Below are 22,533 nucleotides of genomic sequence, written 5' to 3' on the forward strand. Positions count from 1 at the left end.
GGCCTTCACCTGAGGTGTGCCCTCGTGGTAGTTCTCAAGGCACATCCAAATCTTGTGGGCTTCCTGAAAACCCTGGACGCGTGAGAACTCCGCACGAGAAACGCCAGCGAACAAGGCATTGATAGCCTTGGCGTTAGCCTCGTGCTCGGACACCTGAAGAGAGAGGTCCGAACGGCAAGCACCCCGTACGCCTGGTTCTTGGTAATATCCCAGACTTCGGCTCCCATGCTCTGCAAGAAGACTCTCATGCAAACCTTCCAGTAGTCATAGTTCTCGCCGGAAAACACCGGGATCTTCCCAAGACTCGCCATGGTCGCCAAGTGGTTTTCGAACCGGTTAAGGTACTGAAAACCTCAACCAAGCTCTGATACCAATTGAGGGACCGAAGCCGGCGACCAGAGGGGGGGTGAATGGGAGCCGATCAAAATTTCTTTCGAAATCGATCCGTCGGCCTATATCCCAAAAATCACCTCAAGCCCTCAACCTAAGATATGAGAGAATAGCTATTGACTAGCTATCTCACAGCAACACACCCTAGGAAACTTCGCGGAAGCAAAAGAGACAAATCGCAGAACTGTCTTCCTGGACCGGTGTGACTGGTGCAACGAACCGGTCTGACTGTCGTGGAAGCCTGAACAGGACTTGACCGGTCTGACCGGTCTTGCCGTCCGGTCTGACCGGTGGCACCCAGAAAAACCCTTGAACAAGACTTCAAAAGAAGAATCTCAAGCAAACGGAGTCCAAATCCAGCGAAACTTGGAGGACACCTCCGCAACTAACCTGCGAACATATCCCCAAGAGATCTTTCCCAAAAGGTCAAAGAAACTTGAGAATTTAAGGGAAGATCAAGAAGGATTGGGGTTTTCTCAAAAATTCAAAAACTTCAATCCGTAGGAACTCATGATTCCAGAGGGTTTGGCACGAAGCTAGGGGCACGGGAATTACTACAAAGAGCTCTACGAACCGTCGCAATCATGTGCATCAAACACGAAACGAAAATCCATCACAAAAGAGCACAAGAGGGACGGGATTGGATTGATTCAAAAGCCCAGAGGGCACAAGGAGGATGGAGCCTCCTTTCCCAATCAAATCCAATACAAAGTCTCACAAATACATAAGCAAATCATATTCTAAAGAGAAGAACGGGGAGAGAGACACAGGGGCGGCGGCGTGGGAGGAGCAGAAAATCCACGGACGGAATACAAAAGCCGCACTAACCTAATACAAGTGAAGGGGTATTTATATCCGCGGAGACCGGTCAGACCGGTTCCATGGACCGGTCAGACCGGTTGGTTAGACCGGTCAGACCGGTGCCATGGACCGGTCAGACCGGTTGGTCTGCAGCAACCCCCTGTACACGATCTCATCTGACGGCTGAGGTTTTTTCTTCGGAACGAAGTCTTCTCCACGATGCCGCCATCTTGATGAAGATCTGGTCCACGGTTTTGGAAGGTTCGTGAAACCCGGGTAGATGGCCGGTTTTGAGAAAACCGCCAAAACTCCTCGCGCGGGAAGATTCCCGCCTCCACGCCGTGGCCCTAGACGCCGTCCCCGCCTCGGCCTTCTGACGGCCCTAGAAGCCGCCCGACGCCCGTCACCTCCTCGCCCGCAGCGAGGCCCTAGACGCCGTCGACGCCCGTCGCCTCCGTCAGTCCCGAGACCGACGCCCGTGCCTCCACGACTTGACGTCTTCAACTGATGTCCGCCTCCTTGGTTTTGTGGCGCAAACCAAGAAACCCGCCTTCTGTCGTCGCTTGCGCCCTCGATCCAGGAGTGGACGCCACAGCTGCCGCCCGGCCTGAGCTCCTCCCCAGCAACTCTCCGTCAACACTCGACGCCCGTGTACCTGTAATCCAAAGACCAAGCGCACGATCACACCGCACGGTTGACAATTCACTCATCACAAAGCAGGATAGAGTACTCAACATTCCTCACTATCATAAAATTGAACTAGTGGTGTTTGGGGTCAGTGATGAAGAGCAATTGATAATTGCAAACATGTTAAATTGCCTTGGAAATCTAAAGTAGGGGTGCCACCAATGAAATACTTGGGAATCCCTATCAGCAATAAGAGCCTAGGGGTCAGTTCTTTCCCTGAAATGGTTGAGAAAATGAGAAATAAACTTCAGCCTTGGAAAGGAAAACATTTATCCAATGGGGGGGAGGCTGGTGCTTACGAATTCCTCCTTGAGTAGCACACTTGCATATATGATGGGGATGTTATATCTCCACGAGAGCACACACCAGCAAATGGACTCCATTAGATCCAAGTTTTTTTTGGGGGGGGGGGGAACAAATTTAGATATCATATGACAAAATGGGAGAATATGTGTATTCCCAAAAGACTTTGGAGGGCTAGGCATAATCAACACAAGAATAATGAATGAAGCTCTCCTATCTAAATGGGTGGGGGAAGATCTACAATTCTAATGTGGGAGACCCATGCATTCACTTATTGAGAGCAAAATATCTATCTAGTGTTCCTTTTGCAAAGAGCAAGGGAGGAGTAGGATCACAATTTTGGAGGGGGTTCAAAAGGTCAAGCAGAAATTCAAATGGGGGGCTATCATGAAGGTCTATGATGGGAGGAACACTCTTTTTTGGGAGGACATCTAGGCTACTGAAGTTCCTCTTCGACTTAAATTCCCTAGAGTTTACAGGTGCTGCAGGAACAAAAATGCCATTGTGAGAGACTGCTGGGGATTGGGTTCCTGGGGCTTCGATTTCTGCAGAACCTTTGGACCTGATAAGATGCAGGAATGGGAGGAGCTCCTGTCTCTTCTTCAGGAGTTCAGTTTTAGTGACTCCCATGATTGAACTGTGTGGGTGTTGGAAAATTCCAGAGCTTTCTCCACTAGATCACTTTACAAAAGGTTATCTTTTAGGGGGTTATAAATAATAAGCGTATGCAGCTTTTGTGGGAGAGTAAGTTACCCTTGAAAATAAAAGTTTTCCTCTTGCTGGGTTTCTGTAATCGGCTCCCTTCGGGGGCTGCTCTTAAACTTAGGAAATAGAGGGGAGATGGTAGATGTGATTTGTGCTAGATGGTGGAAACAACTGACCACATCTTCTTCCGTTGCTGCATGGTGTGCTTTGTTTGGGCCTGTTTTAAAGCGCGATGCTGAATATGCGGTTGACCGTGAGTTTCCAAACTCACGGTCGATCCCACCCACTCGTTAGACTCCACGCTCGCCCCCCTTCCTCACGCGCCCCACCTTTTTCCTCTGCTCCCCTTTCTGCTTTCCCCTCTTTCTTCCTCACGCGCCTCCCCTCCCCGGATCCCCCCCTCTTCACTTTCTCTTTCCCCACGCCGCGGCCGGGGGAAGGGAGGCAAATAGCCGGGGGCAGGCGTCGCCCCCGCACGCGCCCCCGCCCTGCCGCGCGCTGCGCCGTCCGCACACCCGCACCGCGCAGTCGCAGCTCCTCGCGCTGGATTTGGCTGCCGCCGCCGCCGCTCCTTGGCCCGGCGTTCGGCTACGCCGCGGTAGAGGGAAGAGCGCAGGACGCCGCCGCATCCTTGGCCACCGCCGCCTCGTCCTCGGCCGCCGCCGCCCCTGCTCCTCCCTCCCGCGGCGGCCGCGAGGAGCCTCTGCTCCAGTGGGCGGCGCCCTCGAGGTCCAGAGAGCGGCGGCCGCGAGCTCCAGGCCGGGCGGCGAGGAGGCAGGGGGCGGTGGCGAGCTCCAGGGGCGGCCGTGACGAGGAGCAGAGGGCCGCACCCTGCTCGCCTCGCCGCCGCCAGCGCCGGGGGAGGAAGGGAGGCTGTGGGGAGGAAGGCAGCGCGGATCCGCCGCCGCCTCGCGCCTCCAGTTTTTTTTTTTTGCAAAAAATTTTCAACAATTTTTTTTGAATTCCCTTTGATTTTTTCGGATGAATATTTTTTTTAATGACGCAAAAAAAATTTCTTGAAATTTTTGTGCTCTCCAATTTTTTTTTCTTGAAATTTTTTTTCTGGCCTCCAATTTTTTTTCTTGAATTTTTTTTCTGCTCTCATATTTTGCTTGAAATATTTTTTTGGTCTCCAAAATTTTTCTTGTATTTTTTTAAAAATTTTTTAATCAGAAAACGACAAAAAAATTTCTATAAATGGAAAAAAACAACGGTCGGAAAATCGACCGTACGGGAGCGTACTCCCGTACGGTTGACCGTAAACTATCAATACCCGTTTTAAAGAGGTGTTGGGTTGGGACAAGATCCCTGAGGGCTAGTTTGGCAGCAGGTGGGTAATTAACCCAGAGAAGAAAATCCCTCACGGGGAAATTTTTGGACCGCGACTTCCCCCTCCACCACAGGGGAGATATCCCCCGAAGGGGAGAACCTCCCTGCTGCTGTTTGGAATGTTTTTCCAGGGGGGAAAGCACCACGGAGATATCCACCGAAGGGGAGTACCTCTCTGCTGTTGTTTTGGATAATCCAAGGGAGATATGATACATATGTTTTGAAAAAAATAAAAAACTATGAAAAATCGTAAAAAGCACATACGTAAGAAAGTAATATAAAGTAATATGTAACGTTTAACTCAAAAGCTATGCAAAAGTTTAAATAAAGTAACATATAATATCCAACTAAGCAAATCCTTTCCTCATCATATCATAGGTCATCTCCATTCTCACATATTACTATGGCACTAGAGCAATAATTTATAACTTTTAACTCTTTTCACAAGCTTCACATTGTTCTTGCCGCTTCACATTGGCCTTGAACTTCTATAGAATCAGTACACCAACGGTCAAATGTTATTGGCATCCCCAGGACCTTCACAAGCTTCACATTGTCCTTGTCACTTCACAGTTGACTAATCAATTTGTATGGCAAGAAAAGATAATAGTTAGCCATGCTACCAGTAGTCCAAAAAAGGTCATGAATGCAACGCCAAGACATGAGTGAAAATATATCAAATTTAAACAGTATGAGCCACTATCCAAAAAAGGTAAGAAGATAAAAATCACCTACAGGAAGAACTGTATGCAAGATAGCTTAGCAAAAGAAAGCTGAATGCATAACCTACCAATCAAATTGTCCTTAAATCATAATACTTGACAGCATGCAAGTGTCAGTGATAAAACATCCCTTCAAACTATTAATAACAGGGTTCATGTCCATCAAGTAACATAGGTGACTAGTTTATAAGGCCCATCAAGTAATTCTAGAAGGACAGTTTGCCCAAAAAATAAAATGGTCTGCAGGAACATGGCCATGACACATGGAGGACACAACATAACATAGTCAAATGCAGCCAAAATGCTCTTACTGCTCAGAAACAATGATGCTTATGTAATATCCGTTTACCGTTGTTCTGAAAAAAAAATTATGAATCATTAAAACAGTCCTGCATGCACTCAGTTTAGTCACTGCCTTACTGCCCAAAGCACCACCATTAAAACAGATGTACTCTATGTTTCATCAGCATATGAATAATGTGTAAAAAAAGAGATTCTCTAGTGACTAAACTGTATTGATCTGATAGAAATTGAGGAGCTAATTTGCACCTTACAACAAGTAATCAAGCATCACTCAATTCTCAAACAAAGAAGTGGCTGGAAGCCTCACCTGCTGTGCGTGATCTCAGACAAAGAACTGGATCTTGGAGATGACGACCTTGAAGTCAACAAGATCTGCAAGAGCAAGCAAGAAGAGTAAGCAAATAGCACCATTATCTGAAAGTGCAACAAATGGTGCTACTTTTCATACTAGCACCATTATCTGAAAGTGCAACAAATTTCAACATCCTAGTGAGATCAGTGACGATCAATTCATAAATCATTATGAAATGACTTTATTGAACTTAATGAGTTATAAAATTATACGAAAGATTTAACTCAAATTATTGCCTGAAACTACAATTTGAGATGACATTGATCTAATTCAACAAGCAACAATGAACATAATCTGTCAAAGAACATACAAGGGAACCACCATGAAGAGCAATCGATGCAGAATACAGCTGATCAAAGAAGACATGGATTACATACTGCTGGGCTTGCTCCGTCTGTTAGGAAGATGTTGTCTCCGCTGGCATGAAACCCATCACGAGCAGCAATTACATCACACAAACCTTTTATACCCTGAAAGAGCAGCATGAATGATCAAGCTCATCCAATCATTGTCCATTCATGACGGCATTTATCCAAGGGCGTATATATATGTACCTGACTATGGTTATAGGCTCCCATCGCTCTTCCTGGTATATTGTCCAGAATTCCATGCTCTCTCTATAGCATCTGAACTGTATGGAAACATGCAAATCAGCATTCATAAATCAGCATTTATTATTTCTGGGCTGGTGACCTAGCATATAACAGTAAGTCAACCAGCCAATAAAAATCAATTACAGTAGGGGTCATATAGTCAACTGACCAATTTCGTATTAATTTACTTGTGCTCATCTAATACTGAATGCTTTGATGTACCTGTATAGAGCATGAGTTTCGCTTTTGTCCAAGAGAGCTGGATGATCACATAAAGAGAGGACCTGTAAAAGATTAACATGAGCTCACACCATGTTGACAACTTCTCATTGCCCACAATGTTCCCATACTTCAACAATTAATCAATAATTCGATAGCTCACACCATTTACAATGCTTTACTAAAAAGAACAAATCAGTCCACATGCAAGAGATCTCAGAACCAGCATATAAAAAGCTGAAGTACCCATCTACCTCGCTTCACCAGAGGAACAAGAAAAAATGGGAGGCCAGGCACTGGCCATAAGCCGCAACGCCACGAGCATTTCTAGTCGAACATGAATCTTCTAACTTGATTCTCCCAAGAATCCATTTTCTAGTATATATAGTCATATAGATATAAAGGATCATGTAAAATAGAGTGTCATAATGGGTATGCAGAGTTGATAATTCAGTTATGTACTTAAATCTATCTTAATTGTTAATTACAAAATGAAGGGTTAAATGGTTGCTATGTTAAGTCAGTGTGTCTCTTATGATGGAGTGCATCAAGAAAATCAGTAGTTGCAGCGAAGTTGCATAACAAAGCAAAGTTGGGAGGCTTACCTAGGTCAAGAGTAACCAGCAAAAAGATGAACAAGGAGTGGTTCTTGGAGAAGAGTAATGGCCGAGATCTGCAAGGGCAACACATGGGAATCAGGAGAGGTCAGAGGAGTGCGAACCCTAGGAAATTAGGAGAGGAGGGGGAGAACTCACATGTGCAGCTAGAGGCGCGGCTGCAGATCGACGGGGAGGCTGAGCGGTTGCAGCGACGGGGAGGCCGAGGGGCGGAGGGGCGGCGGATGTGGAGTGACCGACGGGAATGAAGGGGCAGAGGTGTCGGCGCCCGGATGCGGAGGAGGGGCGGCAGGTCATGGAGCCGGAGGCCGGAAGCCGGAGGGCGGCGGCGGCGCTGCCCCCTTTTCCCCGTTGCGTCCCTCGCAGCAGAGGACGGTCGGGGAAGCGGCGCCCGATGCCTCGAGGTGGGGTGGGATCGCCCCGGGGAAAACGGGGGCCTCGGGCTTTCTGACCCGCTGGTGTGGACTTCCAAATGGGAAGGCAATTTGACCCCGGGCCAATTTCCGCGTGGGCTCCCAGCCCCGGGAAAAGGCCGGGAACCCGGTGGGATTTGGTGTTTCCAAACTAGCCCCGAGGGGATGAATGACTTCTTAGAAAATTGGGTTTCTTTAGGCGCAACGAGATACAAGTTCAAGTTATTCCTTTTTGCCATAGTTTTTTTGGGTGCTTTGGAAAACCAGAAACAAAATGAGGATTGAGGGAGTGTTTGTGCGCAATCCGACAGAACTCATTTTTCGTATACTGTCATGTCTACAGAAAATGGGGCGTACTAATCCGAGCTGCTGATCAGAAGATGATGGAAGAACAGAAAACATAGTTTATTGCTTGGGTAGAGTCTTTTGTCAAGACACCACGGGAGCCTGCGGAGAATTTCATTTGATGACGGCCGTTGTTTTTTTTTTTTGATGTAAATGGCAGGAGCTCTGCCTTTCAATTAAGAGTGAATAGAGATTTAATGTACAAGAAAGGTTAGTCAAATCACCGAATAACTAACCTACCCAAGTGCCTCGGTACAACACAACGCTACAACGAGTCATCGTTGCCGAGCTGGTTAGAAATCAGCAGCTCTGACTTCCCGAAGCAAACCCTTGACGACCACCACTGAGCAGGCAAAGGGCCGAGGTCACCCATAGGTCATTGTTGCCGAGCTCGAACGCAGCGCGAAGAGCAGCTCCGACTTCCTGCAGCGGAACCAAGGCCCCATCTCCAATGGCCGCCAACCACTCCCGCAGCAACCTCCCATAGACGAAGGACAATCCGCTCCGCGTTATCGTTGCCGAGCTACATCCCCGACGTAGCAGCTCCGACTTCACGTCACCGGATTTGGCCCCACCCGTCAGGCGGCCACCTAGAGGTGGAGGGAAACCATCGAAGACAACTATCAAGGCCACAATGACTTCCAGGTGCGACGCCTTCAAGAAGGGTACAACGTCGAAGATGCCGTCGTCGCACGTCCAAGAAGGACAGGGTTTTCACCCCTGGAGGATGACGCGAGAGGGGGAGGAAGCACGACGCCCCCAACGGGGAAGAACGGCGCCCACGGGCGTCGCCGTCGTCAAGGCTTTCGCCCAAAGGTACCTCCCCTCCAAACGAAACGCCAGGCCTCGATAACCCTGCTGCCAGCCACCACCGTCGTCGAAGACACGTCACTCCATGGTTGCGCCTCCAGAGGAGCAACGACGCGCCAGCTGCACACGGCAGCCGCACAGCTGCGTCGGCAGCCACCCCCTCCGGACGAGCAGCGCGCGGCACCATTGATGCACCCCCACCGCAGGCACCCACCTCCCTGGCACTACCCTGGCAACGCAGCTCGCCGGCGACAGCTAAGGTGCTGCGAGCAGGCACGACGCCTGCCCACAGGAGGCCTAGCGAAGCCCGCCGTGCCACCGAGGCGCCGCAGGCCGCCAACGCCTAGTCGTCGATGGCCGCCGCCACCACGGCGCAGCCGACCACACCAGCCTGGCCGCCGCCGGCCGTGACACCATGGCGCCGCCGGCACACCTGTCGCGCCGGCTCCCACGCTCCTCCGCCGCCGCAGAGGAAGGAGCCAGGCCGCACCTCCACACAAGAAGCCAACCGACGCCATCGCCGTCGCCGGCCAAGCCTCCTCGATGGAACCACCACCGTAGCCACCGGAGCCTCCAACGCCCGCCCCCCGGGGCACCCCAGCGGCCGCGCCACCTCGTCACACCCCTGCACGCCGCCAAGGCCGGCCAGCCGCGCCCTTGGCGCCGGCGGATGCCTGGCCAACAGATCCGGTGGCGCGAGGGCTGGATCCGCCCGCGGCCAGGCCGGATCCGCGCCGTCGAAGCACCGGCTTGCCGCCATGCCGAGGTCCCCAAGTGCCGTCCTGCCCCGGCACCCGAGTTGCCCCGCCGTCGCCTTCCTCGCCGGCCGTCGGGCTTCCGGAGACCTGCTCGGGCGACGGCGAGGGAGGGAGGGAAGGAGGCGGCGGGGGTTAGGGACGGCGGCACGAGGGAGACCCCCGGTCTCCTTGCGGGAGCGACGGGGGATTTACTGTTCCTTTCTTGGAGAAGCTTGATTAGGGGTGTATAATAGGTTGTGTTGTTTTCTGGTGTGTACGTTGTTTCCTGTTTCCTTTTAACCCCAGCTTCCTTGTAATGCTGAACTTTATATGTTTTCTATAAAAGCAGGGTTAACTCTTTTTTTAAAAAAGATAGTTGTCACTAACTCACTACGGGAAACAGATGGCACTCGGCGAAGCACCATTTTACCGAATGCTTTTTTTTGTCGAGTGTATTTTTGTTTACACTCGTTAAATATTCTAGTTGTCGAGTGTCCGATTTAATGCACTCGACAAACCACTTGGTACTCGCAAAAGATGGGATTTCCGGTAGTGTGTCCGTAGCTAGGTTATCTTGCTTGCTATAGGCAGTCGCCGGTGACTAGGTCCGTCCATGCACATCATCAGGAATGCCTATAAGAGTGCACAAGAGAGTCATGTAAGTATAGAACCAAATTAAACACAAGAGTGCACAAGACCTTAATCACTAATACGTAGCTAATAATATATAAAGTGCTAATAAAATTATATATCTGATGCATGCCCGGTATCGATCTGCATGCTGGTGAATGAAGTATGAAGTATCCGATGCCGCGCCCAACGATAGAAGATCCAATGAAGCACACGCTAGCTATGTATCTACTAGCAGGTTTCAGAAAGCACTGCTGCTGGTAACTTGGTGAGATTTCACAATCACCTCTAGCTATAGCTAGTACGTCTGCCCATGACGGACGGAGATGCGGAGCCAGGCAAGGAGGACGGCGACGATGGCGCTGCAGAAGCACGCCCACAGGGTGAGCGCGGCGGCGGCGCCGTACCAGTGGCTGCACGCGCCATGCCCAGGGCTCCGGCCGCACTCCCCGGTGTCTACCCTGAAGAACACCAGCACCGTCGTGGCGCTTGACCCGGCGGCGAACAGCACCAGCGTCGCCACCTGCGGGCATTGCATCCCGCTTGATCAGCTAGCAGTACACCTCGAAATTAATTATAACACTGTAAAAACCTTTAATTTAGTTAGGCTTACTAACCCAGTCGGCCAGGACGAGCGCGGAGAAGAAGCAGAAGCGCTGCATTGGCAGAGGAGCGTGGAGGCACACCTGAGCCGCGTCGTAGAGCAGCCACAGTGAAAGGACCAGTAGCGCGTGCTTTAGCTTAAGGGAGAGGGCGTGAATTAGACAAACTAAAACCTTAAACTTATGACTTCAACTATTTGTACAAAATTAAACTAAACAAGTTATCTAGATGTGCAACAATGGTTGTTTTAGTGTGAAACCCCTATCCCAAAAGAGTTTAGCAACCTATAGCCTTTTCTATCAAGAAACTACTCTATGAAAGTAAAGGCACACAAATTGCTAGTAGGAAATGCGAAAGCTTAAAGAGAGAGATAGGAGAAAGCAAACTCTTTGACGCGGGTGTTTATTCCGTGGTTTGGTTAGCCACAAAGGCACACCTACATCCACGTTGTTGTACCACTCACTAAGAGTATTGCTACTCGGCCACCAAGTCTCTTCCGCGAACACAATCATGGTCACCTTGGCCCCGGGTTCCACTAAGGAGCTTTTCCATAAAGGATGGGGTCTCCACGTTCCCCACACAAAGTTGTCGTCGCCGCTCCACACCAAGTCGGAGGGTCGATGACGTGCCGGCGAGCCTTCAAAGCTCCAAGGTGCCGGCGCACCAAAATCTTCTTTTGGTTCACTCAAGAACCACAGCACAAAGGCTCAAAGCCTTGCAATCTCACTCACTAAGAACTAATCTTTTACACAACACTCTCAAAGTGTGCTAAGAGCTAAGGATATGAGTGCTAAGCTCTTAGATGGCTTGGAGATATTCTTGGGTGTGTTTGTGACTTCCTTGAACTCCAGCAAACTTCAAATGACCGGGGAATGGCATATATATAGGCCTCCAAGTCGAAGTAGCCATTTAGAGCCGTTACCCAACTTTCTGCGTATGCACCGGTGTATCTGAATGTATAGCACCGTTGCATCCGGTCACTCTGAGCTTCAGGGTATCCGTTGGGACTCTGACAGCTGACGTGGTGCCACTGGTTAGACCGGTCCTATGCTCTGGTGCATCACCGGTTTATCCGGTCCTGAAGAGATCTTAAGCTCTTGTCTTGAGTTACACCGGTGCCTCGCTCCTGTGTACCACCGGGTCATCCGGTGCTGAAGAAAAATCTTCTCGCCAACTTGTCATGCTCTCTAGTGCATGACAATGTGCTTGCACCGACGCCTTAAAGTAGTATCACCGGTGTATCCGGTGCTACTTTCAATTTCTCCTCTAGCCTGGACATTGTTTGGGCCATTACACCGGTGACAGGGCACCGGTGTATCCGATGCCAATCGGTTAGACCGGTGCAGTGTCACTGGTGCATCTGGTGCCACTGTTTCTGCAGAACTCGTCCAATTCAATGTTTATTTGAGTTCTTTCCTCGTGTTTTGCTTTGCTTGGTCTTTTTGCTTCATCCCTGGGATCTATTAATATTTACTTGACAAACGCATTAGTCTCATTGATTGCGTTGTTACTCAATCACTAAAATCACAAAACAATGGCTTAATGAGGCCATTTTCCTTACAATCTCACCCTTTTTGGTGATTGATGACAACACAATCAAAGCAAGCATAAATTTGCAAAAAATTGACAAATTGATACTAATTGAAAATAATTTGAAACCACTTACACTTACTTGGATACTTACCATCATCCAATGATGACTTGGCCTCCCCCTAAATCCATTATCCCCTTTGTTTCTCCTAATTTTTTTCTTTTCTTCTCCTTTTGAATCAAAGTTGCTCCCCCTTGAGAAGATATTTGTTTGCACCTTGCTTTGATACAAAATTCTCCCCTTTGGAATCAAATCACCTAAAAAGGCTTGGCAAAACAATATAGCTCAAAGGGAAAAGTTAGTAGCCTAGGGAGTTAGTCCCATGAATCATGACCCAATTGTATGATATCAATGAAGATACTAATTGAGTGATTACTAAGGTGGATCACAAAAACATGAAACTAGCACGGAGGTAGCCCTAAAATAATAAAGAATTGACAAGAATACCAATTGAAAGGATTATAGTCCATGCATACCTCCGGGGGATTAGTAGTTACCTTGCATGTACCAATTTGAAAGTGACTTGTCAAAAGACACCAATTGAAATTGAATACCAATTGAAAGTCTTTGAGATCAAAAACACTTGGTACACCAAGTCGAGCATATGCATTAGCACATAGTCTATGAACTTGGATATAGAGTTTTGTTCAATAAATCATGGCTCATTATGAGACTACAAACGATGAGCTTGAAAACATGTTAGTCTCAAAATCACAAACCATATGATGAACTCACCCTAAATGTGTGCATTTAGTGTTTGAATCACCAATCAAATGTATGCACATTGTTTATGACATCAATGGGAAGTTTACCCTATAGCTTGTGTTCATGGTACAAATGAAATACATACCTCATGAAGTCCATGTAACATAAAGGGTAATCTTGTGTAGCTTTCTACACATTTATCAAACTATGTAGGTTGCTCATGAGTTAAATCATGACACAAGCAACCCACCATATATAACACTAGGTGATGCAATGCAAACAACCTAGCAAAGGCAATGAAGCTACATGATGCTTGAATTGAAATCTAGCTACCATTACTTTATGGGGGACTTGGGCAATAAATGTCCAAGATGTGAGCTTGGCTCCTTTAGCTTGAATCTTCATCTTCTAGGTAGCCAAGCCTCCAAATCCCCCGAAGCCATTCTTAGGCTTCAAGTCTCCTTTGGAACCCACACCATTTGAGGCCCCTTCATATTGGTGATGACATCCTTGGGCACCCAAATGGAGTGATTCCAACTCCTTTCTTTCTTCCCAACCTTGTAAGCAACCACCTTGGCATTGGTATTTTCTTGATCATATAGGTGGTGCTATTGCTTTTGTTCCTCCGGTTGGATTTGGTGTAGATGAGAGAACTCTTGATTGTGAGTTTCTTTTTATTCTTCTCATTCGAAAGTTTCTTCTTTGGTTGAGAACACTTGTTGAATTTGTGGCCTTTATGATGGCACTTTGAGCAAGTCACGGTGTACCTTTTCTTAAACTTCTTCACCATGTTTTCACGGTTATCTTGAGAAGGTTGGACATTGCTCTCTATGCTCTTGCCCTTTAATCTAGCCAAGTCCTTCATGAGCCTTTTAACTTCTTGCTTGAGCTCATCATTCTCCTTTGCAATGAGATCATCATATGATTCTACAATAACATTCTCAACGCATTTCTCATTGCAAAGGTTAGATTCATCAATTACATCAAAATAAGAAGTTGGAGCATCTACCTTAGGAATTGAGTTTGTACTAGGGGTAGACTTCTTCTTTTCCAAAAAGTTATTTGTATTATTAATGCTCTCAAATTTTGATTTGAGCTCTTCATGTTTCTTGCTAAGCAATTTGAATTAGCACAACAAATCTTCATAATTTATAGCAAGAGAAGCATTAAGATCGTTAAGAGCATTAAGATTTTTAATTTCTTTTGAGCTTTCTAATGACTTCTTGGTGCTCATGAACGGAGTCATCATTACTTACATTGCTATCCATACCTTTAGCCATGTGGCACGTGTTGGATAATGATAAGGCTCCCTTGTTAGTGCGGGTGGTGGTGCTCTTGATGGATCCATCACTTGAGCTTGAGGTTGAGCTTGATTCTACACCATCTTCCACCCATTCTCCAAGAAAAAACACAAGGTTCATCCTTGGGCTTTTTCTCCTTTTGCTTCTTCTTCTTCTTGTGCTTTCTCTCAATCTTTTGGGGAAAATTAGGTGGTAAAATATTTAACCCTTCCCCATAGTATTGTGAAGCCATTTCTAAGGGATTCATCACTTCCCAAAGAGCTAACTCATTAGGCGGTGAAGCCTAACCGATCAAATGAGCCGGTAAACATAAATTGCCAATGGAATTGGCTTTCTTTGTGAGAGGAGTGAGTCCCGGCTCTGATACCAATTGGAAGGACCGGTAGTGCGTGCTCTAGCCTAAGAGAGGGAGGGGGTGAATTAGGAAAACTAAAACCTTAGACCTATGGCTCTAACTATTTACACAAAATTAAACTAAACAAGCTATCTAGATGTGCAACAATAGTTGTTTTAGTATGAAACCCCTATCCCAAAAGACTTTAGCAACCTATAGCCTTTTCTTTCAAGAAACTACTCTATGAAAGTAAAGGCACACAAATTGCTAATATGAAATGTGGAAGCTTAAAGAGAGGGATAGGAGATAGAAAACTCTTGACGCGGGTATTTATCCAGTGGTTCGGTTAGCCACAAAAGCACACCTACATTCACATTGTTGAAGCACTCACTAAGAGTATTGCTACTCGGCCACCAAGTCTCTTCCGTGAACACAATCACGGTCACCTTGGCCCCGGGTTCCACTAAGGAGCTTTTCCACAAAGGATGGGGGTTTTCACGTCCCCCGCACAAAGTTGTCGTCGCCGCTCCACACCAAGTCGGAGGGTCGATGGCGTGCTGGCGAGCCTTCAAAGCTCCAAGGTGCCGGCGCACCAAAATCTTCTTTTGGTTCAGTCAAGAGCCACAACACAAAGGCTCAAAGCCTTGCAATCTCACTCATTAAGAGCTAATTCTTTACACAACACTCTCAAAGTGTGCTAAGGACTAAGGATATGAGTGCTAAGCTCTTGGATGGCTTGGAGATGTTCTTGGGTGTGTTTGTGACTTCCTTGAACTCCAGCAAACTTCAAATGGCCGGGGGATGGCATATATATAGGCCTCCAAGTTGAAGTAGCCGTTTAGAGCCGTTACCCAACTTTCTGCGTATGCACCGGTGTATCCGAAGGTATAGCACCGATGCATCCGATCACTCTGAACTTCAGGGTATCCGGTGGGACTCTGACAGCTGACGTGGTGCCACCGGTTAGACCGGTCCTATGCTCCAGTGCATCACTAGTTCATTCGGTCCTGAAGAGATCTTCAGCTTTTGTCTTGAGTTACACCGGTACCTCGCTCCTGTGCACCACCAGTTCATCCGGTGCTGAAGAAAAGTCTACTCGCCAACTTGTCATGCTCTCTGGTGCATGACAATGTGCTTGCACCGACGCCTTAAAGTAGTATCACCGGTGTATCTGGTGCTACTTTAAATTTCTCCCCTGGCTTGGGCATTGCTCGGCCCATTACACCGGTGACAGGGCACCGGTGTATCCGATGCCAACCGGTTAGACCAGTGCAGTGTCACCGGTGCATCCGGTGCCACTGTTTCTGCAGAACTCGTCCAATTCAATATTTCTTTGAGTTCTTTCCTCGTGTTTTGCTTTGCTTGGCCTTTTTGCTTCATCCCTGGGATCTATTAATGTTTACTTGACAAACACATTAGTTTCATTAATTACGTTATTACTTAATCACCAAAATCACAAAATAATGGCTTAATGAGGCCATTTTCCTTACACTCGGCACGTTCCAGAGGAGCTGCACCGGCAGCTCCTCTGGAACCTGCACCGCCGCGATCGCCGACCAAGAAATCAGAAAAGAGAAACAAATGACCGATCAGCTAGCTTGTGCGGCATGCGTTTTATATTATCGCACTCACACCAGCGCAGTGAAGTTAACTTCCGGGGCACGGGCGGCGCAGGCGATCGCGGCAGCGGATAGTGCGACGGCGGCCGCCCGGCTGATGAAGATGGCCACTCTCATGAGTGCCATCACCAATAGCCGCCGCCGGCGCCACCCACCGACATGCCGACCGAGATGGATGGTGACCCGCTAGCTTGTGCGACGTACAGGAGAAGAGACGTGCGACGGTAGCTCGATCTACGGAGGAGCGAGAGAGAATTAAGGTTAAGTTGGCCGGCCGGAAAGTGGAAACGAAGAAGGATGGAGAAGGTCGATCGAGCTGAGGCGCCGGCCTGTCCCGGGGATCGGAGAAAGCAGCAGCCTAGAAGAGTCAAGTGTGTAGTGGTAGTAGCCTATGCTGCAATCCGCTGGCTGCCGCCTTTTATAGGCTGCGTGCTTGCTGCCCGGCCGTGTACTTGTCAGGATAAGCAGGTTTCCGGGGCCGCTCGAGCGCTCGTTGTTTGATACTCAAGTAAGCTCGCTCTGTGCTTGATTGATTGAGAGTAGTGTGGTGTGTTTAGATCACTTTGCTAAAATAATTTTTTGAAATAGAATTTTTTTAATTTAGAGTATTAAATAAAGTCTATTTACAAAACTTTTTGTACGGGTGGATTGTAAATCGTGAGACGAATCTAATGAGACTAATTAATTCATGATTAATTTATAATTAGTAGATGGTTACTGTAGCATCATGGATTAAGTAGACTTATTAGATTCATCTCACGATTTACAATCCATTCGTGCAAAAAATTTTGTAAATAAATTTTATTTAATACTATATATATGTCCAAACATTCAATGTGATGCATTTAGATATAAAATTTTGAGTTCTAAATACACCTTCAGAACTGAAGGCTACAAGTACTTGACACTTGACTGCCACATCTTCCTGCTAGTGCGGATCACCGTACCGGCATGATGCTCGATCTGCTACACTAGTGGCACCATCATATCAATGCATACCCTTATGCCACGGGCACTCAAACCTGACACGTTGCTGCAAGGCCATCTGCCAAATCCAGGAAGCACTACTGCAGAAAAGGTTTTGAGAGGCGGGTAGAATGGGATTTGTAGGGGCGGGCGCGCCATCCGTAGCTGTCTCCCACAGTTAGAAATTAAGTTTTCTAGAGATGGGTAAAGGGCCCGCCCTTGAAAATCAATTTCCAGTGGCGGGCCATGGCACCAACAACCCCTGAAAAACCTTTTTCAGGGGCGGCCCACCCCGTGAGCCGTCCCTGAAAATAATGTTTCCAGGAGCGGCTGATGCCATCACCCGCTCTTGGAAATTTTTTTACAGGGGCGGCTCAAAGCATGAGCTGTCCCTGAAATTCTTTTCCGCCAAACCAAAATTTGAAATTTCAGATTTTTGTCTCCCGCTTTATTAAACCATTCAAATTTCTGTTTGCCGCTAATTTATTCTAATATATTTCCCACTGTATTTAATTATTCTAATTTTTGTTTCCCGCTAATTTTCACCTGTAAAGCAATTGCGCGATTCGATTTAGCTTTTCAAAATTCTATTTCCACTTTATTTAAATTTGTATTTCCCGCCAAATTTCACCTATCCAGCTAGTGCGCTATTGAGGATTTTTTGTTCGATGATGAATATATTTCTTAAACATAACTAATTACAAATTCAACATAAAATCATATAAAAGTATCATTACATGCATAATTAGAGTACATCCATCATAAAAGTGCGTAGAGTACAGACATCATTTACGTTGAGTAATGCTTCTAGTGCCGGCCCGAAGATCCTGATTTTCCCACTGACGGAGGCTTGCAAATTTTGGGTCGGTTGATAATTCATGCTCAGGGTGAACAAATTCTCCATCTATATGGACCACTTCATGCAAAATAAAGCGACATAAATTGTCGACTATGAAAAGAAGTTGTTGCTCATGGAGTGGACCTACGTGGGTTGGCTGTTGATCCTGAAAATATGAAATCCATTCCAAAATTAAGCCAAGTGTTAGATGCAAACACTTACAATATGCAGTTATGCATCTATCCTAGCAAAGAGTAGATGCTTACCCGTTCGGGATCTTTTTTGTATCTCCCGAGCTCCCTCATGCCCAGTTATTAGGATCGGACTGGACCGGCCGGTCCGACTGGTTGAACCGGGAACCGAAGCCTCCGTCGGTTCGGTCCACGTAAAAAACCGACCTGCAAGCAAACCGGTGAATATCTGGCTGAACCGGCGATTTTTACAGAAAACCGGACGGTTTTTATTGAATCGAACGGAACAAAACCGGACATGAGCGGCACCATGGAGAGGAACGGGCGGGAGAGTGCTGCATGCGCGGGAATAAATGGGCAAAAGGGGGCGGACAGGGGATTCGAACCCTGCTTGCTTCTTCCCATCCAAGGAAGCTACCACTGCACCACTTTGTGCCTTTTAAAAAACCGACCTGCAAGCAAACCGGTGAATATCTGGCTGAACCGGCGATTTTTACAGAAAACCGGACGGTTTTTATTGAATCGAACGGAACAAAACCGGACATGAGCGGCGCCATGGAGAGGAACGGGCGGGAGAGTGCTGCATGCGCGGGAATAAATGGGCAAAAGGGGGCGGACAGGGGATTCGAACCCTGCTTGCTTCTTCCCATCCAAGGAAGCTACCACTGCACCACTTTGTGCCTTGTGTTTTATGGTTAAACTTAATCTATTTGAACTGTTTTGAACCGTTGGTTCAACCGGTCAAACCAGTGAACCAATGAACCGAGCATGCTAGCGGTTCGATTGCCGGTCCGGTTCTAATAACTATACCCTCATGTGCTCGCACACGTAGTATCCATAATACACGGAACATGAAGGTTGCTTGTGGCATGAATAGTGTGTGCGCATCACCATATTTTTTTCCTATCGGGGGGGGGGGGGTTCTTCTCCTTTGTGCACGTAGTGCTTGTAAGCCCTGATTTTTATAAAAAAGAAAAGAAATAAGTAGTTATTTATGTGTGCAAGATTTAGCATGAAGTCAAAATATGGGATAACGATTTTGCTAACATGTTGAGGATGCCCACGAATTCCTTATATCTGTCTGGACCGAAATCAGCGGAGTCCAATCCAAGCATATATCCATGCTTTGGGCTGATCATAAATGCAATCCAATGATTTCTGCAAAAAATATCATATATGATTTCTTAGTCAGATATTCGAAGGAAGTGCATATTATACCAAATCATTGAGACTACACTTACTGAAAGTTATATGGTGCCCATATGACATCCTTGTCCTGCCACCGTTGAAACTGAAGCGATATGTACGTACCAACTATCCCAAGAACTTTTCTGTGGGCCGCTTTCCGCACTTCATTTATTTCCTTGCGCGATTGACAGTTTATGAATTCATCGTGGTCGTCCTTCCACAACATTGGCCCGTAATGGCGCTTCTCAGCAATAGCTAACGGGTCAAGGAACGCGACCTTCCTACCTGTCTTATCTGCTTGTCGTTGTAGCATCCTGTAGAACGAAATATCACAACTAATTAGATATGTATGCATATATAAGTAACATATGAATTTGGATGCGACACTTACATGCACCAGAGTCTGACCATTTCTATGTTATGTTCTTTGAGCCAGAACATTTCTTGGATGTCTTCAAAATCGAACATGATATCAGTGATACCTTTAGTTAGTGATCCGAAAATATCTGGAGGGTACCCAGCCCAAATGCTTCTGAGCTGAAGTCTACATGCCCTTCCGTACCAAGTGTGCATCCTTTTCATAAAACCTGGAACCCCTTCCAACATAGAGTGGGATAGAAAATCTTTACCATACTCAAATTTTATCGGGCAATTAGGTAAATTTGCTATGTCATCGACCCCAATTTTCCTAATGAAGTCGTGGTCAGTGTGGGGCACGGAAATGCCCGGTCGTCTGGTGGCACTAGAATTTGAAACATTCTTTGACTTTTCCTTTGCCTTATTTGTTGACTTTGCCTTTGACCTCTGCTTGGTGTTTGCGGTGTGCCATTTATTTACAATGTCCGAGTCCTCCTTCTGGTATGACCGTATCACTCGTGGTACATACCCAACTAGTTGTTGTTGTGGTGGTGGTGGATTAGCCAGTGCCGTGTGCACTTGTGGTGGTGATACTTGAGCTGCTGGGGCCGGTGAAGCTGGAGGTGCTGGTGGCCGTGAAGCTTGAGCTGCTAGGGGCGGTGAAGCTGGAGCTGGTGGTGGTGGTGAATGTTGAAGGTCATTAACAACCAATTTTGACCGTCAACTCCTGCACAAAAGGGAACCACAAAGTGGAATAAAAATGCTAGCATAGAACTTATTTATTAACAAATTCCACATATGGTGCTTGAGAATGTGTGCAGGTGGTTTTGAACTAATTTCGCAGGTTTCAAGTACACTTTGGCCCGACATAAATCGCTGAAATTATCAGAGCACCGATTCAGGCTCAAATGGACTAAGTGTAGCCCAAGAACCCAGTTCAGACCACTTAAGACAGGCCAAGCCCAACTGGGTTAAGACAAGGAGGCCCAGGACAGCCTGCTGGACGAAGCTGGGGGCGGTTGGCCCACTGTCGGTGTTTACCGCCAAGCCTGCTCAGGGATACCCTTAGCAGTTGGGTTTGTAGGTAGGGATTGACGGCTCTGGAACTCGATGGTGCAAGGAACACAAAAGATTTAGACAGGTTCGGGCCGCGAGTTGCGTAATACCCTACGTCCTGTGTGGTGGTTTGTATTGCCTTAGGTGTAGATGTGTCGCACCCTGAAATTTTTGGATTTCATGATGTGATTAAAATTAAAAATAAAACAACAATTTTCTCATAATTTTAAAATTTTCGCAACATTTATTTTTTTCACAGGGAATTTAGTAAAAATAAATAATAAATTGGTTGTTTTTCTAAATCTAAATGAGGCTGTTTGTTTGCATTCATGCAGCTTTGCATTGTTTTATTGCTTGTGGTTTGATTTGAATTTGGATTCATGGAGTTTAAATTCAAATCGAATTTGTAGAATTTTTTTTGTAAAAAGGAAAATAGGAAAAACCTTTTCGGCCCAAACCAGCGGTCCGGCCCATTTCTTTTTTTCTTTTCTCCGCAGTCTGATCCGCGCAGACCCAGTCCCGCGTCTCCCACCTGGAGTCCGACCCGAACTCTTCCCTTGACGCGCAAGCCAAAACTCTCGACCACCCCTATATAAACACCCGAACCCCTCCTGATCTCCTGCGCCTCCCTTTTCTTTTTTTCTCCTGACCTGCGCCGCCTGCTCCCCTCCCTGTGCCCTGCCTGCTCTGTTCCTCCATCCCCTTGCATGCGCCATGCTGTGCAGCCCCTGTCCTGCCGCTCCCTGCCATGCATGCTGCCTGCCACCTGCCCCCTGCCTGCTGCCTGCTGCCTGCTTTGCTGCCCCCCATGCGTGCCAGGCGCCCTGCCGCCTACCCTGCCGTGCGTAGGCTCCTCTGCAGACGCGCCGTTCCTTCCTACTGCGTGCGCTCCATCTGCTTCCAGTCAGGAACAGGTCGATATCTCTTCCTTCCGGTTTCAATTCCCACCGCTACGATTCATCTCTACCTTGGGTAAGCGGTAAAACGGTTTCCCCTCGATGTCACCGTTTTAGATCCGTTTTCGTTCGTTCTTGTTGCATTAGTTTTGTTTAAGTGTAAGCTATCGTTTAGTAGTGCTTTTATATCATAATTCTTATTTTAAAAATAAATATAGAATTAATTCGATTAATTTTCTTTATCTAGTGTTTTCAAATAAAATCCAATTAAGTTTTTACTCCAATTTTCGTAATTGGTGTTAATTTGATTAATATCAACACAAATGTGTATATAATATAATTTGTTAGTTCCACACGAATTATATAAAGTTGTGCGTTTAGATGTTTTCACATGTTTCATTCAAAATAATTGTTTAATTAGTAATTTTTACATAAATAGTTAAATAAAATTGGATTAAGTTCTACTTCGTCTTTGCAAATAAAAATATAATATGAGTTAGTGTAATTCTTTTAAATAATTTTATGTGTGGTTTATAATTAAAATAAATTTAGAAATAATCTGATTAATAACTTTTGAAACTAGCTTTTCTAATTAAAAGTAAATTAGAGCTCTACATCGGTTTTCATTAGTTAAGGTTAATTTGATTAAATATCAACTTAAATACATCTTTTATATAATTTGTTTTGTTCGAAACCACATATCATAAAGTTTTTCACCTAAATGTTCTCACTTATCTTTTATTTGTTAGTTAAATAATTAATTGGTATAAGTTATGCATAAATTTTATAAATAAAACTTGATTAAGTTCAACTTCATCTTTCTGATATAAATTCATATGAAATATTTATAATTTGGATATTTCTTTCAAATATCCTTTACATGTATTTTTTTAAATAAAATAAATGAAGCTTATAGTTTCTTCGTTAGTACA

General features: G+C 46.3%; 1 long non-coding RNA gene across 2 annotated transcripts; it reads right to left on the reverse strand.

Annotated features, from left to right (window-relative positions):
- Positions 1 to 4,465: 4,465 nt before the first annotated feature.
- Positions 4,466 to 7,463, reverse strand: LOC120655078. Of its 2 annotated transcripts, none has more exons than XR_005667300.1 (7): positions 7,160 to 7,463; positions 7,010 to 7,077; positions 6,408 to 6,469; positions 6,147 to 6,223; positions 5,970 to 6,062; positions 5,548 to 5,612; positions 4,466 to 4,792 (listed from the first exon to the last, which is right to left on the reverse strand). It is a non-coding gene; the product is annotated as an uncharacterized LOC120655078 (long non-coding RNA). The 2 variants fall into 2 exon arrangements; XR_005667301.1 differs by having other exon boundaries at positions 5,903 to 6,062.
- Positions 7,464 to 22,533: the final 15,070 nt, after the last annotated feature.

The sequence above is a fragment of the Panicum virgatum genome, chromosome 1N (assembly GCF_016808335.1).
Source record: "Panicum virgatum strain AP13 chromosome 1N, P.virgatum_v5, whole genome shotgun sequence".
NCBI classification, from domain to species: Eukaryota; Viridiplantae; Streptophyta; class Magnoliopsida; order Poales; family Poaceae; genus Panicum; species Panicum virgatum.